Below are 7829 nucleotides of genomic sequence, written 5' to 3'. Positions count from 1 at the left end.
GACGTAAGTACCTAACTACATCCAGACGTAAGTAACTACATCCAGATCTCATGCAAAGTCTTTCGACGTTTCGGGGCCTGGCTGACGCAATGCCGGGCATTTGAATAACACCAATAAAGTAACAAATTTTGACTTCAAGTGAGTTTTTATTAATGGTGTTTGCTTTTATGCAACTACTCAAAGTTAACGCATATACTCAGGCTTAAAGTAAGAAGGCAAAAAAAAAAAACTGCGTTTAACCCTCGCCGGCCGAGGGGTGGGGGGCGGATGCCGCCGCATCCCCCCCCCCCCTAGGCTTTTTTTCACGATAGCTCCGAGCACGCTGGCGATAGAGAGCTGAAACGTGGCATACCTGACCTTTAATTCAAGCCGGATCTTTTTACACCAACTGAATTTTCGGGTCAGGTTAGGTCACTGACCTATGACGTCATAAGTGAACCTCTGCACGGTCTTCAGGTGTCGCAACTTCGCAACACCCTCACTGCCAGAGGAACTTTCACAGGGAAATGAAACTTGTAGGACCTAATATCCATTAAGAGTCTCACAAGTTGCATATCTCGGATTTTCCTAAAGGTCATATGAGGTCAGGTCATTTCCGTGACCTCACGGCGGTCACCATTATAAGCCTATGGGGAAAATGAAAAATGCTATTCTGCCACCGGAAACGATCTCCAACTATCTGAAGCACACAGAATCGTGATTTCATGCACTCCACGCAAGGTTCGTTGCGTCGCTTTTGCAATGTTGACCTTGCATGACGTCATTTATGACGTCATTAGGGTCATATAAGTTTTTCGTCAATAACTCCCGATCAAATTGAGCTAGCGAGTCAGGGAAAGCCACCATTGGACTCAGGAAGTCCTGCCAAATCGAATGATATGCGACATGACCCCTTTTGACCAATTTCGTGACATGGGGGCGCTGACCTGGCCGTGACCCGAGGTCAACACCCTAAGTTGACCTCAACCAAACAAAAAGTATGTCATTCGACGTACCTGAGCGAGACGAACACGATGCTGCCAAAATCGCGGCTCTGCGGCCGTTTGTAGCGAACTTATTTACAAAAAACGAAACCGTGCCTTGGGGCACTTGACCTGTCCTCAGAGGTCATCGGTTGCCCTAGGACGTCAAAATCTTGTACCAATCTTTGCGTCTCGTAATAGCGCACACGCTCGTTTTTTCCGCGACGCGCTAGCTCCACCAGGGGCGAAACGGCGAGGGGGGTCGTACCCCCCCCCCCCATCGGCCGGCGCGTACGTAGAAAACCAATAGGTCCGGCGAGGGTTAACGTAGACATCAATTCTGTTAAAAAATGCAAAGGCAAGTTGAGTTTAAAAGCTTTGGTGCAATCGACCATCAAGTTGTATTGGTTAGGTGAATGTTTATGACACCGCATTTAATTTCGTCAAAATGAATTTTTTAAACTGACCTTTCAGTCTCACACAGCGTAATCACTAAAACTGTAGCAGCAATTAGCCCAATCAATTTGTACCTCTTCAAGAGAAATGCCATTCATTATTGCAATTTCATGGATGGCTCAGAAAGAAACTTCTTTATAGACGGCTTTGGATATGAGAGCTGAAGGACGCGGAGGTAGCCACCCAAGGTTTCCTGCAGCAATGTTCCTTGGGAGGCCGTTGCCGTCCGGTTACCTGTGTTTGACTCTCCCTAGCAGCAGCAAACTGAGTCTAGACTGAGCCTAATCGGATTGTGGTGTGGAGCTCGGTGATCCCACAGACAGCGGTCGAATGGCGGACGCCGCTGAACTTTGAACCAACGGTCAGAGCTGCTTATGTATGGAGCTCACTGAAACATGCATGGCGGAGATGGGCTGTTCAAAGCCGCCCTAACCCACCATTGACTAGGATAACTGGGATGTAGGAGGGGGGGGGGGGGCAACTAAACGCTGTCTGTTCGCGGTAACCCGAGAACCAATCGGGTACGACGACCAGAAAATCTGTGTTCCTTTCCTCACATCAATTGTGTAATGTGTACTTACCTATGATTGGAACAGGATACGGGCATTAGGGCATCCATTAGGGACGCCAGCGATTATCGCCATTCTCATCAAGAGAGAAGAGTCGATGGGTAAAATTGATCCGTGCGAGAATTTCAAAACAATTTTCGGTACGTCTAGTTTCGGTAATTTCCTTTCCAGCCAATTTCATTTCGGTAGGTGCCCCACTCCTCCACTATATCATTTTTGCTATTTGTTTTAACCAATATATATTTGTTCTGTTGCTCCGCTCGGTCTCTGCACATGAAAGTAATTTTCGTTCTTGAGGGCCGCAGTGCCAGAGAGCCCAGATGGCCACTGCAGCGACTACACGCCGCAAACCGGCTGTTTACAGCACAGTTTCACGAGGCCATTTTGGCGCGCGTATTGCGCGCGAACGGGCGGCGTCCCGCGCCGCCCCGGACAGCCTGATGAGCCCACAGTCCGCGCGCCAATGGCCCTCTCGGCGCTGTTTTCTGCCGCGGCGAGCTTTATTTGGAAACAGTTGTATGATGTTATGAAGGTTTTGATTTATGTCGTGCGACGAAATGGGATTTTTATACTTTCAATTTAGCGTTATGTTCCTTGAAGTGCGGCGTAATGCATCTTTGCAGAGCATTTAATTATCTTAGAGCATTGCATTAAGGTCGAAGTCGACTTATTGCAATTAAATTTCAAATATGAAAGCTATAACCCTCCTCAAACAAGTGACTACAAACTAGCTTTTAACTTTTGGAAACGTCGTTCAATAACAATTATCGGCTCGTTTGGCCAAAACTTCTATAAGCATAAATTCACACTTCAGTACGCTAACATTTACCATGACTGCCTTGTGTTGTTTGCACTGAAAACTCAGTGCTGTGTCATTGAACAATGAACATTAAAACTCAGTTGTTGGCTCGACAACGGTCCAGGGCCCAATCTTACCAAATGCCGTGAATGCGCATTCACGGCATTTGATAACATTCAGAACTATTCCACATTCACTTATTCATTCGTTGAGGCAACATTCATAATCATTCACGCTATGAGAATCATTGGACAAGATAAGCTGGATGTAAATAAAAGGATATCTTTGATATCAATGCCGTTAACACGCGCCGGGCCGGTGCTCTGAGATTCCGCGCCGGGCCGGAGGGTGTCTGAACACCCCCCCCCCCTTCTAACTCGGCTCCTGGACCACGTAACGACACGCGGTAAGCGGCAATCGAAAGAACGTCCAAAATAAGGACGAAAACACTTCGGTCATTTTTTGGGTCAGGTCAAAGGTCAGGTCACCAGAGGTCACCAAAGGTAAAATGTGGACTATTTCAACATTTTGGAAACTGCCAACGGCTATCTCGGGAACCGATAGTGCTACAGCGCCGCGGAAAAGCACATTTGATAGCCCTTTTACAGACCTTTCTGAATAATGTTCTCAGATTTGACCTCAGGTCAACGGTTTAGCCTCCAGAGGGCAAAAACTCCAAAAATAGCCGTTTTTTACGAAAATCGGTTTTTCTGCGATAACTTTTGATTCAAAAGAGCCATGACATTACTTTTGCCAGCATCGTGTTCCTCTCGTCGAGACGCGTCGATTGAATTATAAGTTGACCTTGAAAGGTCAAGGTCATGACCTGACCGGAAAAGGTCATGTTGCATATCAGTCGATCCGCAACGTCGAGCCGAACACATCTAAGGCATTTTCAGCGCTCTAGCACGCCTCTATCAGAAGATATTAGCGAAAAACTGTTAGATTCTGTTCGTGACCTGAGATGACCTCGGGGACATAACGAGGGGTCACAGCTGCCATTTTCCGGTTCAGTGTGTCAATTTTACCTACATCTCGATGTTTGAGAGTGTCTAGAATAGCGTTCGTGCAAAACAGACGCTTTTCAATTTTCTCCCATTGACTTACTCGTATAATGGAGAGGCCGTAAAATTGACCTGACCCTAGGTCACCGATATCAAAATTCCGAGATATACATTTTATAGATAATGTTGCTCTTATCAATCGCTGAAAGTTTCAAGGCAATCGATCAATCGGTGTAGCTATGACGAGCATTCTTATTTTTTCTGAGGTGAGGTCACTTGGCGTGACCTGGTGACCTGACCTAAGGTTACATGGGTCTGAAGTTTTCACAACATGTGCGAAAAAGATGCACAAACAGGTGTGCCAAAAACGGCGGCGCTCCGCGCCGCCGTTTTTGAGATATCTGCGAAAAACCACAGGGGGGGGGGGTGTTCATACACCCCCGGCCCGGCGCGGGTTAACTCCGACCAGTGCTGCCAAATCCTATTTACGGCATTGGTAAGATTGGGCCCAGGTGTGTATGCCGGTGATTATCAGAGTGAAAATACATTTCACAACCACCCACAAATTTCATCATATATAGGTTGAATCATGGTTGAATGCACCATAGCTGGTCCACAAATCTACCCATAGACCGCTGTATATCATTCTCTGCATACGATCTACCTTATCTAGCTATATGATTCTATGTCATTGTGCCCCCATGCCTATACCCGTTCCCTTATGCGAATTCACGCACCTGTTCTGATTGCCCTGACCATAACCTCTCGGTTCGCTCGGCGGGTGGTCCCCGCGCCGCGGAGCTCGCGGTGCCGTTTCCGCAACTGTCACAGTTCGACCTCAGTTCGACTTACAGGACTGTAAGTACCGCGGACGGCCCGACGGAAGCGGGCCGCACCGCGCCGCCCGCAATGGCCGGGCGCCAATGAAGTTGGCCCGTAAAGTTTGGCCAATGATACCGATTCCGTATGGGTTTCGTCGGTGAAAGGTCAAGCTTGCAATTATGAGCCGAGTCCACTTTTAGGAAAAGGTCATTTTGAGCAATTGCGAATGGCAAAGGTTTACAACCATTACATTTTATATTACTTACTGTCTGCTTTTCCAACCTTTCAGTAAAATTCACAGCTAGCCCGAGGGTATGTGCCGGCTGTGGCCGAACATCTATAGCAGTTTATTCAGTCCATGACACGGTCTGTAGGCGACGCTCGATCCATCTCCAGTAGTCCCCCCCCCACCGGGGTGAGGGGGGTAGCCGTCAGCGGCAGTGTCGCGGCCTCATCAGTATGCCCGGCGGCGGCGCGGCGCGGCGCCGAGGTGCGCCCTGCGAGCCGCTCGGCCGCCCGTATGACAGACATGGCTGCGGCCGGGATCGGGCGACGCGGCTCTCTGACACGGTCAAATGGGCGCGCCGCTCTTCGGAAATACCTCCCGGCCGGCCGGCGGAGCCCAATGTGGCCACCGTCGCTGCAACTGATGAACGTTGGCGCGATAGGCACACCCCGCCGAGGGTAGGTAATACGCCGAACACAGTGAAATGGCTCCCCAAAGGTCAATGTGAACGTTTGCCGTCTGCCTCGCGAATAATTCATGCACAAATAAAAGCATTGGTTTTGTCTACGCCAGTCTATTTTGTTGAATTTGCCGAAGAGAACATTAGGAAATTAAACACCAGTTCAAACGCTACTATCTACCTTCTTGTAATCACTTGCTGGCTGTTGAATCGAGTGTCTGCAAAGTCGATCATGTTCACACTACCAGCCTGCTCGTTGATATATCTGTTTCCGTGTAAAACTCACTACAATTCCTTCCTCTTTTCTTTTTCGGATGCTAACGCGAAACATCTTCGCTCTTCGTTTTCACACCGTTGCTTCCCGTCTTTTTTTTCGGCTCACCTACATACAAGTTGCCCACTCGCAAATGGCGAACTTTTTGGTCTCTGGTGTGCTTATGTTGCTGACTGGGAAAACACATGTGAAGTTGTCGGCCCCATTGCCCCCGGTGTGTACCGGTGCATTGTCGCGGGCCGTATGTCGGCCGGCGGCGGCGGCGGGGGCGGGGCCACAGGGGAGACCGTGTGTGTCGTTCATCTCTGCGGGACCCGCGGGACGGAGGCCGAGGTCGTTTGCCGGGATGGCACGCCGTCGAAGGTACACAATGGAAATGTCTGCTCCCAGATCGGCCAGTCAGCTCCGACCGATGGGATAGTCACAACTAATGGTGCCGGTACCGGATAAGCTCCAACCTTCAGACAGTAGTTGCAGTAGTCCAGAGACGAGAGGCATAACCACAAAATAACGTGACTCGACAGCTCGTAGATCTTTACAGTCATATTACTTTCATTTTCAAACGATACAAGTAATCCTTCCGCGGCTTCTCCTACTTATGGCGCTTTTTAAAACCCACGAACGACGACTAGCTCTCAAGCTGTCTTAGACCAACATAAACCATGATAAATCTACTTCTGCAATGTGCAACAAAATATATCACTGCCGAGTCCGACTACTGCTGCTCCCTTTAGATTAGATGCTCTAAAGCACGAATGCCGGATTTCCCATTTGGCCAATATTCAGTGGCGGCGCTTGGGTTAAAATTAAGGTGAGGCACTCGTATATGGACTTATAACCTAAGTAGGTACAACAAAATACCCGCAGAATATATGCCTACTACTTTTGTATAGTAATACAATATACAGGACACCTTCGCTCACTTTACGTGACGATATGTCATGCAATAATTGGGGCAGAGGAATCTTGTGGGGCAGCAGGCATTTCGCATTGCTTACCGATGTAATCACTGATTGTCGTAACCGCGCCAGAAACGTACTCGATCTAAGTGAGCTGCCGATGTGCCATACAAAAAACGCCTAGGGTTTTAGTCTTTAGGCTGTGAGGCACTGCTTCACAGCCCAAGTTTTTCCAACGGAGGCCGCTGCTCCCTTTGGCACTTTCAACATTTTTTCAAGAAAAAAGTAAGGCATAATAAGACAATTCCCTGAACTATTTCATATAAAATTATTTTTCATTTCTAGCACGGTAAGACCTTTCCAAAAATATTAAACATATATCTACAGTTTCATATTTAAAATAACAATAAATCGATCTTGGCTATTTTCGGCAAGGCTGTGCCTCACTTGATTCTCCCATACAAAAGCATTAGGCCACTAAATTGGCAACTATTATGTAGCATGGTAAACACCCAGGTGGTAGCATTGCTATGCCGAGGCATGGAAGCTATATGGCCTAAGCGATTAATGAAATAAAGGAAGCAACCTAATAAAAGCTTTTTTTACCCAAAAGCTGGTGAGGCACTGCCTCAAGTGCCTCAATGGAAGAACCGCCACTGCCAATATTAATTTGTTAGAGCCCGTATTAAATCGTTCCGCTGCTCTCCGATGAACCCAGAGACACGGGCAGAGCTCACTGGTCCTATTGGAGATCGTTGGGGGATATGGATGCTGCAGAACGACTGTGAGTGCACAGAGTGGTATCATGACTTACTGGTTTCCAAGGAACTCCACAAAAAATGCATGCGCCGCAACATTCCAACGCATCAAACACTTGCCACAGCAAAGTGACACCCCCTGCAGTATATGCTGCACCGCAGTCTGTACCACTTATACCCATGGCTACTATTTAACAGTGACCGGCCTGTAGTGCAGTGAACCTGACGAAATTCTGGAGAAGTGTGACACTTTGTAGTTTGTACACCTATGTAAGTGTGACTGTTTTACCTCTATTCTCTGTAAAAATCTAAAGTGAATACTTTATAAGAATTGCCCCCCTCTCTCTCCCTCTCTTTCTCTCGTCCAGCAGTCCTTACAATAAATTACCGGCACCATGCCACACTGCACCCACGCTGCACACCGGTCTATACCTCCTCACACAGCCTTGCAGTGTGCAGTCCTTACCGGCATCATGCCACACTGCACCCACGCCGCACACCGGTCTACTCCGCCCCACACCGCCTTGCACACGCCAGCCCGCGGCCTCATTATCCTGCTCCGTATGAAGCGTCCCGAGGGCACTGGAGCACACGTGATGT

Source organism: Amphibalanus amphitrite, unplaced genomic scaffold (genome assembly GCF_019059575.1).
Source record: "Amphibalanus amphitrite isolate SeventyFive unplaced genomic scaffold, NRLGWU_Aamphi_draft 000246F_arrow, whole genome shotgun sequence".
NCBI lineage: Eukaryota > Metazoa > Arthropoda > Thecostraca > Balanomorpha > Balanidae > Amphibalanus > Amphibalanus amphitrite.
The sequence above is the reverse complement of the archived record's forward strand: the minus strand, read 5'-3'. Positions refer to the sequence as shown.